Consider the following 13,981-nt stretch of genomic DNA (forward strand, 5'->3'; position numbering starts at 1 on the left):
CTGGGATATTGTTCCTAATATTGTTCCTATTCAAAGACCATGGCAGGTTAAATTGTCCTCCATCAGGAATTGGCCAGGACGTGGCTGAAAGCCCCTGGCTGAGATGCCTTTGGCCTTTGCTAGCTGAGCTCTGCAGTAGGCTGGATTAGCAAACGTTGTTTTAGACATAGCTGTAAACCCAGAACATATAAAAGGGCTCAGAGAGAGATGAATTTGTGCTCTATTCTGGTTCATTTTGCCAAATGCCACGCTGTCATTAAATATTTTTTTCTCTATAAGGCAGCGAAAGGTGTTGAACTTGTAGTTAGAAAGCCATTGCTGAGCCAAAGCCTCAGTCCTGTATTTTGCAGTAATTAGCAGGTTTGAGCATGTCCTTAGTTCAGCAAAAAGTAGGGAGATGACCAGAGTCTGTATTTTATTGTATTTACTTATTTAGAGAGTGTGTGTGTGTGGTGCATTTCAGGGAATGTTTAGTTGTCAGATTCATAGAGCTGAATCAGATTTAGTCTTACAGGAAACAGCCTAGTTGTCCATAGCAACCTGAAATTGATTTTTTTCCCCCCCTGCCTACTGAAAGCTGTTCACTTTTGAATCATCCCTTTAATTTAATACAGTGAACAGGATGTCCCTGCATGCTGAAACTTTTTTTTTTTTAATAACGAGTAACCTAAGCAAAAATTTCTTATTTCAGAAACAGCCTTGACTCCATCTTTATTACTGCTTGGCATTAGTCCTCCTCATGCCATTTCCTTGCACTTCATTTCAGGCATTAGAGGCCATTATCAATATCAGTTAATTACCGCTTCGGCTCTAGGGAGACCTCACTCTGTGCACCCCGGGGGCCTCTGCGCTGTCTTCTCGGCAGTTAGGTCCCTGTTCAGCACAAAACTCTCTTGGCTGGCTTGCCCTGTCTGGCTGCTATGATGTGTAGCCCTGGTCAGTGTGGTCACACTAGAAAAAAATATTCTTTGCTGTCTCCCTGGCATCGGTCCTCTGCCTTTGCCCTTACGTGCGGATGGGCACATGGCTCTCGCCACCTCGTGCGCGGAGGGAGGAACAGGTGAGCTCCGGGAAATGCTCCGTTAGCTCTCTCTCTGTCTGTCAAAACCTCTTTTTGCTGACAGCTCCAGCTAAAGCAGTTCAGCTGTTTTGGAGATGACTGGTTAGGGAGACATTGGGAAGAATGCGGAGAATAGTAGCACAGTTTTGTTCCTCTTTAAAAAAATAAATCTATGTCCTTGCCATCTGTATGGTGCCTGAAGACTCCAAGGAGGTGACTTGCTAAGTCAGAGAAGAAATAGGGTTAAGGGATTTTGGGTGTTTATTTTTTTGCTTTTTTGAAAAAGGTTTGGCCAAGTTTTTACATTTTGACAAAAATAAGTTTTGCTCGTGCTCAACAGAGACTTCCTTGACTTCAGCAACTGTATTTTTGGAAGATCCAAATGCACTGTCCTCTAGCTTGTGTCTTTGATGTATTTTTTCCGCAGTTGCTTGCCCCCAGCTTTTGCATGCCATTGCAAGACAGCAGTGTGACTGGGAGACTGTTTCTCCTGTGCCCTTAGCTCTTGTCCTGCTAGCTGTGAAGCAGCGTGATGGAGGTGTTACTGTGGTGAGGGAAAGCTGTGCCTTGCTGGCATTCGGTCCCCTCCTCCTCATCCTCTATTGACTGTTCTCCATAAAAGGAATCAAACTGCTACTTATATCTATCTACACTTAGACCATTAGCACAAATTGCATCAATCTGTGCTGTGAAACGTCTGCCTTTTCTTGGCTTGTTTTCTTAAAAAAAAGAAAAAAAAAGTGCACAAAATCAATACGGCAGAGTCTTTAGTGGTGTGTTCACCTGCTGTCGCTTCCAGAGCAAACCATGTCACTCAAAACTCATGGTGTACAGCACTTGTTGAGGAGGTAGTTATTTAATCTTTCTCGTTTTCCTCATCAGTCAAAGACTTGGTTTATTTAATGCACATCCTCTGGACAGTTCACCAAATAAAATAGCCAGAATGTTCATCTCCGTTTCTGTACTGTCACATCCAGCTACTTCGTAGACAATAATGAGTGTCTCTCTAATAGTGTTTTTCAGATGGATAAGGAGCAGAGGCATCTACTAATTTCAGGTGCCAAAACTGAGACTTACAAGGCCTGATTTTTTCAGAAAACTTCATTTTTTTGTAGCACTCTATAGAGTCATAGTAGAAGTTCCAATCTCAGTCAGATGCGATTGTTAACATTCAGCTCCTTTGGAAGAGGCCTCTGTGTGTGTTTAGGGAGAAAAGGCACAACAATAACTATCTGGAAAAATTTTGATTTAAATGGCTTGGCTACCATCATTCAGGAGGTTTACGGCACGGGATAAACAGGGTCTAATTTTTCAGTGACATTCAGCTGTCTGACTGTGAGGCATCCTTTCTGTTCTTATCATTGTGTGCCTTGTGTGCTTCCAATCTTCCAACAGTTGGAAGAAGGCTAGAAGGCCACTATCCCAAATAGTTGCAACCTCCTTTTCCATGTGACCTGGGTTTTATACACCACTAGCAAGTAGCATAAACATTACTCTGGGTCTAAATGAGCTTCCATGTGTCATTGTTTGCATTCCTCCCTTCAGCAGGAGCACTGCCTGTCTGAGAGCTGGATTTAGAGCTAGATGTGACCTGACTGGGACACGCAAAAGTTCCTCGACTGTTGCCTGTAACTTCTGACAGTGGGATATTTGTAAACTTAAATGCTTCCTCCCAGAAGTATCAAAGGAACTAAGGCCACTTTTCAGCATGAACATGAAAGACTTTCGTGCACAAGTGCAGTAAGAATTCCTTGGAGAACAAAGACTTTTGCTAATCGCTTCTAATACCTTTTAAGTTTATGCCTCATATTTTCCCCTTTTCAGACAGTCTCTCAGAGTACTGAGACTTCAGTGACTGACTCACCAAATAATTAACAGAAGAAGGACTCTATCTCTGAAACTTTTGATCACCTCTCTTAATTCTCTTAAACCAGCCAGTACTTGGCCAGGTTCCAGTTTGCGTAATTACATTTGACCTAACTTAATCCCTTGGCAGTTTCAATTGCATGTGGTAGTCTTCTTGGCTCCCTGTCCTGGGCTGCCATTCAATACTACTTCATGGTTTTCAACAGCTGTCATAATTCTGCCATAGAAGTGGATATATTTTCATGGTAGAAGCACTCCTCTCATGTATATCCCTTACTGAACATCCTTATCTCTTGCTAGTATTTAGGGAGGTAATTTGTCTGAGACTGCTGATGGTCTTGTGGAAGTCGTTGGAGCTACTTACATCCTTGAAGATGCAGAAGCATTTAAGGTCTTTGCTGAGTTGGCCATCACATTTTGACGTTACTTTGGGTTCTACATCTTCAGTAAAGGAATTTATTGCTCAGTCTCCTCAGCTACTGTGTGCTGTAGGAATATTGGTAGTGCAGGTATTTGCCTTCTAACCTTTAGCTTTGGAAACAACACTTCCATTACCAAATTTTTGCTAAATAGGAGTGTGTCACCTCCCTGTGATGACAGCAGTTGGGCTGGCTGAAAATGTTGGCATTGGTAGGACTGAAATGATCAAGGAAACCAAAAGTCCAGGGGAATAGAGAGGGACTGAAAAAGAACAAACATCCCAAGTGGAACTTGGAGATGGACAAAATGCAGTAGTGAAAGGGATGGTCAGATGGACAGAGTGGACAACAGTGAAGACACTGAGTTGTTGCATTGGCATTTTTAGCCCTTGGATGTGTAGCTGGCACCTTGTTTTCACAGCAGATCATAAATTCAGTGGCTCTGGGTTTCAGCCCTTAGAAAATGCCTATTTGTTGCACAGCCACTTGGTACTTTGAGCCTAACAGCAGTCCCTGTTTAGTGGAAGCCAGAAATTTACATTAGGTGGAGTGTGAAAGCTGATCCATTGGCAAAAGTTAATATAGCGGCAAACAGGCTGCTTCTTTCTGGCTCTGTTTTCCTGAGAGCCTCCAAAAATATAAAGGCAAATGTGTTATCACTCCTCTCCCTTGTTGTTTGTATGCTGACGAAATATGGGATGTTTGTGCCATTCAGAGCTCCACCCCTGCCTTCTCCAATGCTGCTCTTGTATATCCTTTCTTTACTCCCCCCTCTCTTTCACCAAGCCCTTGAGTTCAGGAGAAAGATTTCTTTTTTTGCTAGGTAGATCACCCTGAAGATTGGGAGGCAGGGACTATACTGTGAACACTAAAGTTACTCAATTGTTCATCAAATAAGGCTTTTCTCTTATGTGTATATCCCATAATTATGCACAATCAAATCTTAGAGTAAACTAAAAGTCTTGCCTCTGTTGGTTTCAATGATCCCGAAAATAAAGTCATCAGTTGCAACATTGAGATTTATCCTCTGTCACTGTGAATAAAGCTTTGAAGATGGAGCCTTCTGATTTTGATGTGTACTGGGTATTGCTTACGGTTTGGCTGAACTTTTTGTCAATTCAAGGGTGCACTTTGGTTTCTAGGAGAGCGATTAATCAAATCCTTATGGTAGTTGTCAGAGAATATGTGGTTAAGTTTGAGTGGCGGAGAAAGATGTGTCTACAGTCATTGGTGTTGCTTTTGAAGATTTGTTTGAATGTTAAATAATAGGGTGGAAAAAATTGCAGTTCAGAGTTGGTGGTTTTCCTTCCTAGTGGACCCTCTGCCTACCATCCTAAAGATAAATATTTTCTTTTTCTTGTTTCAGAATATTTTATAATTGGGTGTGCCTGAATGCATCAGCCTTTGGATGTGAGCTTCTTCTCTTGAAACAGCCTTGTGATATCTTAGCTGCCTGTTCTCCTGGGGTAAGAAAAGAAATGCACACGCAGACACACAAAGCTAAGAACTCACTTAGAGCAGAAGCACAGTGGCAAAAAGAGGGCAAGTCGCACTGGTGCCTGAGCTTGTAAATTTTGGCAATGGTGAGCTTGTCCTGGAGAGAGGGAGCAAACTGTAAATCCACACACTGTCATTAAGACAAGAAGTCATAGGCTTAAACTGCAGCATGAGAAGTTTAGATGAGACATTAGCAAATGATCTCTAACATTAAGAATAACTAAGCGCTGGAATGTATTGCCTGAGGAGGCTATGAATTTTCAGTCATTGGAAAGCTTTAAGAACAAGTTTGAAAAGCTCCATCAAACATGGTTTAGGAGAATTGACCCTTCCTTGTGGTAGGGAAATGGACAAGATAACTTCTGGAAAGTTCTTCTAACTTGTCAATGGTTAGAAATTGGAGACTGTGATATTCTTATCTGAGCAACGTTATTCAAAACTTAACAGTAAAAAGCAAAGCTCAGTGCTTCTGTGTAGAAGGAGCTGCCTAGTTGATGACTAGCTTTGATGTAACAGCTGTTCTTCTCGTGCTCTGTGTCTTTTTTTTACCTGAGTGGTGAGGTCCTTTGCGAGTGAAGTGCAAGCTCATGGAAGAGGAATCCTTGGTCATTGGCATGTAATCTAAACTTGTGATAAAAATAGGTGGTTGCCTCAGAATCACAGAATCACAGAATCACTGAGGTTGGAAGGGACCTCTGGAGATCATCTAGTCCAACCCCCCTGCACAAGCAGGGTCACCTAGAGCACATTGCACAGGATTGCATCCAGGCGCGTTTTGAATATCTCCAGAGAAGGAGACTCCACCACCTCTCTGGGCAACCTGTGCCAGTGCTCTGTCACCCTCACAGTGAAAAAGTTTTTCCTCATGTTAAGATGGAAGTGTCTGTGTTTCAGTTTGTGCCCATTGCCTCGCGTCCTGTCGCTCGGCACCACTGAAAAGAGTCTGGCCCCATCCTCTTGACACCCTCCCTTCAGATACTTGTACACGTTGATAAGATCTCCTCTCAGCCTTCTCTTCTCCAAGCTAAACAGGCCAAGCTCTCTCAGCCTTTCCTCATAAGAGAGATGCTCCAGTCCCCTAATCATCTTTGTGGCCCTTCGCTGGACTTGCTCCAGTAGTGCCACATCCCTCTTGTACTGGGGAGCCCAGAACTGGATGCAGTACTCCAGATGTGGCCTCAGCAGTGCTGAGTAGAGGGGGAGAATCACCTCCCTCGACCTGCTGGCAACACTCTTCCTGATGCACCCCAGGAGACCATTGGCCTTCTTGGCCACAAGGGCACATTGCTGCCTCATGCTTAACTTGGTGTCCACCAGCACTCCCAGGTCCTTCTCCGCAGAGCTGCTTTCCAGCAGGTCAACCCCCAACCTGTACTGGTGCATGGGGTTATTCCTCCCCAGGTGCAGGACCCTGCACTTCCCTTTGTTGAACTTCATGAGGTTCCTCTCTGCCCACCTCTCCAGCCTGTCCAAGTCTCTCTGAATGGCAGCACAGCCCTCTGGTGTATCAGCCACTCCTCCCAGTTTTGGATCATCAGCAAACTTGCTGAGGGGGCACTCTGTGCCTTCATCCAGGTCATTGATGAAGAAGTTGAACAAGACTGGACCGAGTACTGACCCCTGGGGGACACCGCTAGCTACAGGCCTCCAACTAGACTCTGTGCCACTGATCACAACTCTCTGAGCTCTGCCATTCAGCCAGTTCTCAATCCACCTCACTGTCCACTCATCTAACCCACACTTCCTGAGCTTGTCTATGAGGATGCTATGGGAGACAGTGTCAAAAGCCTTGCTGAAGTCAAGGTAGACAACATCCACTGCTCTCCCCTCATCTACCCAGCCAGTCGTTCCATCAGAGAAGGCTATCAGATTGGTTAGGCATGATTTCCCCTTAGTGAAGCCATGCTGACTACTCCTGATCACCTTCTTTTCCTCCACATGCGTGGAGATGGCTTCCAGGATGAGCTGCTCCATCACCTTTCCAGGGATGGAGGTGAGGCTGACTGGCCTGTAGTTTCCTGGGTCCTCCTTCTTGCCCTTTTTGAAGACTGGGGTGACATTGGCTTTCTTCCAGTCCTCGGGCACCTCTCCTGTCCTCCATGACCTTTCAAAGATGATGGAGAGTGGCTTAGCAATAATGTCCGCCAGCTCCCTCAGCGCTCGTGGGTGCATCCCATCAGGGCCCATGGATTTGTGGGTGTCAAGTTTGCTTAAATGATCTCTAACCCACTCCTCCTCCACCAAGGGAAAGTCTTCCTCTCTCCAGACTTTCTCTCTTGCCTCCAGGGTCTGGGGTTCCTGAGGGCTGGCCTGAGCAGTAAAGACTGAAGCAAAGAAGGCATTCAGTAACTCTGCCTTGTCTGCATCCTTCGTCACCAGGGCACCCACCCCATTCAGCAAAGGGCCCACATTTTCCCTAGTCTTCCTCTTACTGCTGATGTATTTGAAGAAGCCCTTCTTGCTGTCCTTGACATCTCTAGCCAGATTTAATTCCAAACGGGCCTTAGCCTTCCTCGTCGCATCCCTGCATACTCTGACAACATTGCTATATTCCTCCCAAGTGGCCTGTCCCCCTTTCCACTTTCTGTAGACTTCCTTCTTCTGGTTGAGTTTTGCCAGGAGCTCCTTGCTCATCCATGCAGGTCTCCTGCCTCCTTTGCTTGACTTCCTACTCATAGGGATGCACCGCTCTTGAGCCTGGAGGAAGTGATGTTTGAATATTAACCAGCTCTCTTGAACACTCCTTCCTTCTAGGGCCCTCACCCATGGGATTCCTCCAAGTTGGTCCCTGAAGAGGCCAAAGTTTGCTCTCCTGAAGTCCAGGGTTGCGATCCTACTTGGTGCCCTCGCAGGATCCTGAACTCCACCATCTCATGGTCACTGCAGCCAAGGCTGCCCCTAACCTTCACATCTTCCACCAGTCCTTCTTTGTTTGTTAGTACGAGGTCCAGCAGCACACCTCTCCTTGTTGGCTCCTCCACCACCTGTGTCAAGAAGTTGTCACCAATGCTCTGCAGGAATCTCCAGGACTGTTTGTGCCTAGCTGTGTTGTCTTTCCAGCAGATATCGGGGTGGTTGAAGTCCCCCATGAGAACCAGGGCCTGGGATTGTGAGGCTACTTCCAGCTGTCTGTAGAAGGCCTCATCGACTTCCTCATCCTGATCAGGTGGCCTGTAGTAAACACCCACAACAGTGTCACCTCTGTTAGCCTGCCCTTTGATCCTTACCCATAAGCTCTCGACTCGCTCTTCATCCACCCCTAGGCACAGCTCAATACATTCCAGCCTCATTTCTGGTTCCTTTGTAGCAGTTTCCTGGGAGTTTGTATTTGTTCTGTGATCCACAGAATGGTTTTACTCTCTCATTCTCAGTTAGTTAATCTCTTCTGTTTTATTGTGATGTGAGAGGACAATGCTACAGATTCAGGTATGCTGAAATTCAGGGTTATCAGAGCATCTGAGCAAAACATAAATAAGGTATGTGGGAGAGGTACACAGGAACCAAATGATTACTTTTCCTCTTTGTTTCCAAGGGCCTGTGAGATGGCAGAGAATTTCATTTTCCTTTTCTTGTTCTTCTGTTCCTGTTCTCTATTGTGTTTCTTTGTGCCATCATGACAGCAAACCCAGCAGGCTTTTTCTGTGTGTAAAAATGCCAGCTCACCAGCTGGGTGTTGAAATTGCATCCTAAAGATGGTTGCTCATTTAGTACCCTTGCTTCTTCCTTGCTTCCTCAGGAGTTAGGGACTGCAAACCTTCTACCCAGGCAAGCATGAGCGAGTCTCAGGCAGCCCTGGTATCTCTGAGCAACCATCACAAGATGACCTGAGTTCGGGTAGTATTTCATCTTCCTTGTGTGGTTAAGGAGGAAAGTGAAATGAATGTCCTGTGTCTTAGGACACCTAAAATTCAAATCAAGTCTGTGGGAAATACTTTAACACCTGTTGGACTTTGCTGGGAACTGTTTGGTTTCTCTAATATTTGCCTTTCATCCTTTACATCAGCAAATACTGGTGTCTCCCCTGGAGTTATACTAGTGTCTTATTGTTTAGTATCACCTTCTGTTTAGCAGAGATAAGCTGTTATGTCCCAGGGGTACAGGAACATGGAAGAAACTCTCAAATAGCTCTAAGAAATGCAGATGGTGTCAAGAGAGAAATAAGGGGATGCCTTTCTGAAGTCACCTTTGTACATTTTTTTTTTATCTTGAGCTTTAAAATTCCTGCAACTATCTGTTCAAATCTTGAAAGCAAAATACATTCATGGCAGGATACAATTTACTGTGTGCCCCCTGATCTTTTGATCTCAGTCAATCAAATAAATCTAAGACCTTGTAGTTCACCTTGTTGCAAGGACGGTTAATAAGTTGAGGGGTTGTACCAGTGGCACTGATGGTTTTACAACCTTGTTCTTTTTTATCATTGTTATTATTATTTTTTATGATTCTGACCTTTTGGACTGGTCAGGGTAAGATTATTTACAAAGAATACTCCATAAATATGCCTGTCAGGACTGGAGTTAACATTCAAATGTTGCTGTTTAGCAAAAGAAAGCAATATGCCAAACTTCAATTTAGATTTTCACTACAGGGTTGAAAATAATGACAGGACTCACTCAACATGGCAGAGATGAGTCCTGTCACCTTTATGGGAAAGCTTGCCTTATAGTCTCAAAGCCCTTCACATGTATGTGGCTGGTTAACTTGCTGGCTGGGTCCGAAGATGTGGATGGGATCTCCTGCTGGGACAGACTTGGGGCAGGTGAGCCCTGAGGTCTGACTCTCATGTCTCAGAGATGCTAGCTCAGGTCAATTCTGTAGTTTTATCTGAATGATTTTGCAACTGAAAATTCTTTTTTCTAATTCTGTGCTCCTTGCTTCCACCTGCAAAGGAGATATTGTGGAGCTGGTCTAAGATCTGTATGCTGTGAAGCAGTCCTGTTTCCTTCCATGCACTTAAGAACAGAAGTCTTGCTCTGAGTGCAAGTGAACACGCATTATAAGCATTGCTTAAGAAAGTCCCAGTACATCTTGCTGTGTTGTGAGTAGCACTGTGTGGGTGCCTCATTGTGAATCTTTGAGCAATTTGGGAATCCCAGATTTTGGTGGGCAGAGGATTGGGTTTTCCCCATCGTGAATGTTCATTGAAACAGTTCCTAGATGGCTTCGGCCTGATGTTTTCCACAGATGAGGCTTGCAGAGTTCAGCGACAAAAATCTTGTTTGTCTATCAGAAAATGTAATGCTTTACTGTCAATGTTTATGTGGTTCTGTCAGTAGAATTAACTTCTATGGGTGAAAGCAACGCAAGTACTGAAGTTGTAAGCCAGTAGGCTGTTATTTAAGTGTTCACTTGCAGTTTCTGAAAACCACACCAGTGCGCTGTGTAAAAATGGGCCGTTTATAGAGCCTGGTCATGGACATAAATGCAGTTACCTCGCAAGGATGTGGATATTATGAGGTTATTTTTTCCTTGTTTCAAAGATGAGAAAGTGAAGGTGTTGAAGACTGCTTACTTTTACCCGCTAGAAAGGAGTGACAAAGCTTGCAATGTCTTTGCACAACAGTGGAGCCCAGAGGTTGGATCCAAGACCATGCACCCTTATGTTAGGCAAAAGGGGTGCATGTTGTGAAAGGTTCATCATGGCCTGAAAAATTTATGCTATTAATTGAGAAGGTAGACTAGGACTGGGTGGTAAAATAGCAGTGCAGAACCTCAGTGTGACTTGTAGAAAGTCATGTGACATCTTAGTGACAAATCTCCTATTACAGCCCAGCAATTCTGAGTCCACCTTTATAACACTGTAACTTGCAGTGAAACAGATGGGTCTCATTTCCCTATCAGAATCGATTAAAAAAAAAAAAAAAGTTTAAATGTTCTTCCCATCTTAAAAATCAAGACCATTTCCACAGCACCTGTAAATGATAATAACTTAACCTTTTGATAGATTTACTTGCCTTGCACATAAACCTAGAAATACTGGAAAAATAGACCATTGGGTAACTGCGTGCCTGGGTGGCGAATCCGTGCCTAGGCTCTGCGCTGCATCCTCTGAGCCCTGTGTCTGCCCCAGGTCCCTGCTGACGTGGTCAGGAGCATGTCCCAGCTCTGGGAAGAGCTGCAGTTCTCAAGGTGCCAAGGGGAAAAGGCTTCTGGGCTGTGGGAATTTCACGTGGCTCACAAAGCGGCATGCTTTTTCCTTATTCCAAAAGGTACTGTAAATTAGCAGCAGGGGGTAATAGTCACCTTGAATTAAGCCGTGTGGAAGCATGAGAAATAGCAGGGTATATTCAAAACTATCTATTGAGTATATATATTCCTCTTAAGAAACATGTTGAAGATGCCATATCCATAAATACTAATAAGGCTGTTTGATTCCAATTTTCAGGTAAGATTAACATTTTATTGAGTATTATATCTGTCACATTCAATGCTTTAGTGTACCATCCTCTCAGGCTTATTAGCATAATTGCAGTGCTTAAGCAACAATAAAAAATTCAACAGTAAAATAGCAGTTAGCACAGGCAATTTGTTATCAAAAGCTTTTACTTAAGGACAGCTTCTGAGCGTATTTATTATCAAGTTAGGGCTATACATTATTTTTATTTAGAAAAACAAAAGGGAAATGTTGCAGGATTTTTTTTTTTTATGGCTGAATCAGAAGGCCTGAAAAACTGGTCATGGCCTTTTTTCTGTTTCTTAAAAACATGCAGCAGATTTGCTTGGGGAGGGAAAGCGAGATAACAAAACAAACTCAGATCTAGAGCGGGCTAATAATGTTAATAACAATATTAATAACTCATTATGTAATCTTGAGTGCCCATTTTAAATCTCCTCACTACCTTCCAGGCTCCTGCAGCTTAGAAGAAGCTGTCCTTCCCCTCCCTCTTACTAATGACCCCGTTGGCTCAGAAACAGAGGGTGCCTGTGGTGGTAGTTGTGGTGGTTTTGTCAGCCTATGGGTGGATTTGGAGACAGGATCTTACGAGGTCCCATCTCCCAATATACTTGAACGTCTGCTTTCTGCCTTGGACTGCCTGAGATGCTCTGTTTGGTCACCCGTTCAAATGAACAAAAACCTACCCGTGCGATTGGAGTATAGCTGATGCTGTTTCCAGGGGGGGTGGCATACGTGTATTTGTGGTGTTCCTGGTTTTGGAAGCTTTTGGACTTGGTATCAGTTTGCAAAGCACAGATTTCTGCATCCTCAAGGACTGACGTTGCTGGCAGTGCGGCCATTCGTTCTGGCAGCCTAAAAGTATGCTGATGTGAAAAGAGGAGTGTGAGGCCAGAGGTCCCAAAGTAGCTCCAGTGTGCCTGCAGCACTGTAGCTGCCCCTGCTTGTTCACAACCAGCTCGGGGTTCAGAGGTGCTGCAGCAGCATGCTGCAGGGACATGCTTTGGAGGCAAGGCGGGTATGGGAGGGACCCACAGAAAGACAGGGCTTTGCTGTCAGTTCTGGTTGTCTTTGAGGCTGGGGTAGAGGAGCATGGCTTGGCTGTGTGACAGCATGGCGCACTCCACCTCTTTCTGACCTTCCTTTGAGGACGTATGGGGGAACAGTCCTTTGCCCTGAGATGTGAATGTACAATGTGTTCATGTGCAAGCATCTGTATAAACACACGGACACACACACACAGAGGAAGTCATTGGTGCCCGTGTGGCAGGATTTCTTTTTTTTTTTTTTTTTCTCTCTCAAGTATTTTGGTTTTCCATGAAAGGCTTTTTGGGGGGGAATTTATTGTGTGCATTTAAAATGTGAAATTGTATTTCATAAATAAAGAATTAAATGAGCTTTAAACTACACAAAAATTCCTCAAGATAAAAGGTCTATCCAGGGAATGTGCACATTTGGCAAGAGGAAGGGCAGCTGCTGTGATAGCTAGTGCGTACCGTGCACTGTGGGAGCCTGGGAGCTACCTGCTGCTAAGGCTGTGTCTCTGTACCTTTTACTGGTGCTATGGAAGCTGAGGAGCTGGGGAGACAGATGTCTGAAAGCTCATTTGAAACCATTATCTTCTAAGTCTTGAATTCATCATGCGTTGCCTAAGTCAGAGGCCTGGTCCTTCTGTGACAGAGAGTCAGTGGAGAAAGAGAGCCTCCTCCAGAGGGCAATTTGGTTCACCTAATGTTTGAACTAGATGCTCTAGGTTAGGTAAAGTAAATGCAGACCTAAGTCTCTTGCAGTCCTCTGAGGTGACAGCTGATAAAAAAAAAAAAATAGTAGTCAGGTGTGATACTTGCTTTGAGTGAAACATGCCACCTCTTTTTGTCTCAGATGCCTTAACTCGTGTAGGGTGTTTTCAGTCTCCTCCTTGCTGTAGTGGGCTCCTCCACACCTTTCATTTTCTACCTGACTCCTCTGAACTGTTGCCCTTGGCTGTCCTTGTGCATCCTCAGATCTCTGTCTGGCCTCTCTTCACCTCCAGCATCCCCAGATCTCCCCATCCCTCACTGAAGATTGGGTTCCCGCTCCTTCCTTGCTTTGTGAGTGTCCTTTCCCTCTTCCTCCTTTGTTTTGGTAGACCTCCTCTACCTTGTGCTTCTCTTTCAGAGGTCGCTATTGCATGTTCTCAATGGAGGAGATGGACCTGCCACTGTTGGCCCTGTCAGTGGTGCCCAAAGAACGTGGGGAAGAACTGCCATAATCATGTGAGAAAGGCAGGCTCTGGCAATGCGTGGCACCTTGATTCAGGCTCACAGCCTGCAGGACTAAACCCTGCAGGGGTAAACTTGTCTGTTTAGTCTTTGCTCCCAATCTGACTGTTCTCTAAACTCATCCCCATGAGGGAGAAGTGAAGGTAATCTTGCCCTGGGGCAGAAGCTCATGTTCATAGTGAAACAGGATGTGCAAGCAAGTTGTAGGAATTGGGAAGGGAGCACATGGAAACAGGTGAAACTAAACTGGGCACATATTAGAGAAGTGATGTGCTTGTGGGGTCCTGTTTGCAAACACCCTCTTCTGCGAATATGTGAAATTTCAGAGGAGCTGGTTCAGATCCCCTGTTTCAGATCCCCTTTTTTGGGGGTACAAAAAACCATGTTATTCTTAAGAGATAAATTGTATCTTTCAGACTCTTGGGTAGTCATGAATATTGTGTTGGTATATAGCTCACTCTCACGAAACTGCCCAGTACTGCAC

General features: G+C 44.6%; 1 protein-coding gene across 8 annotated transcripts in view; it reads left to right on the forward strand.

Annotated features, from left to right (window-relative positions):
* LPP (LIM domain containing preferred translocation partner in lipoma) overlaps positions 1-13,981 on the forward strand; it is a 356,904-nt gene that overhangs the window by 74,448 nt on the left and 268,475 nt on the right. For 7 of the 8 annotated variants that reach the window (XM_067301782.1, XM_067301780.1, XM_067301788.1 and 4 more), the window contains one exon: positions 4,712-4,811. The exons of the other annotated variant lie outside the window; for it this stretch is intronic. The gene's annotated coding sequence lies outside the window, so the exon portion shown is untranslated. The remainder of the gene's footprint in view (positions 1-4,711; positions 4,812-13,981) is intronic. 8 annotated transcript variants of the gene reach the window in all.

Source organism: Apteryx mantelli, chromosome 9 (assembly GCF_036417845.1).
Source record: "Apteryx mantelli isolate bAptMan1 chromosome 9, bAptMan1.hap1, whole genome shotgun sequence".
Classification (NCBI taxonomy): Eukaryota; Metazoa; Chordata; class Aves; order Apterygiformes; family Apterygidae; genus Apteryx; species Apteryx mantelli.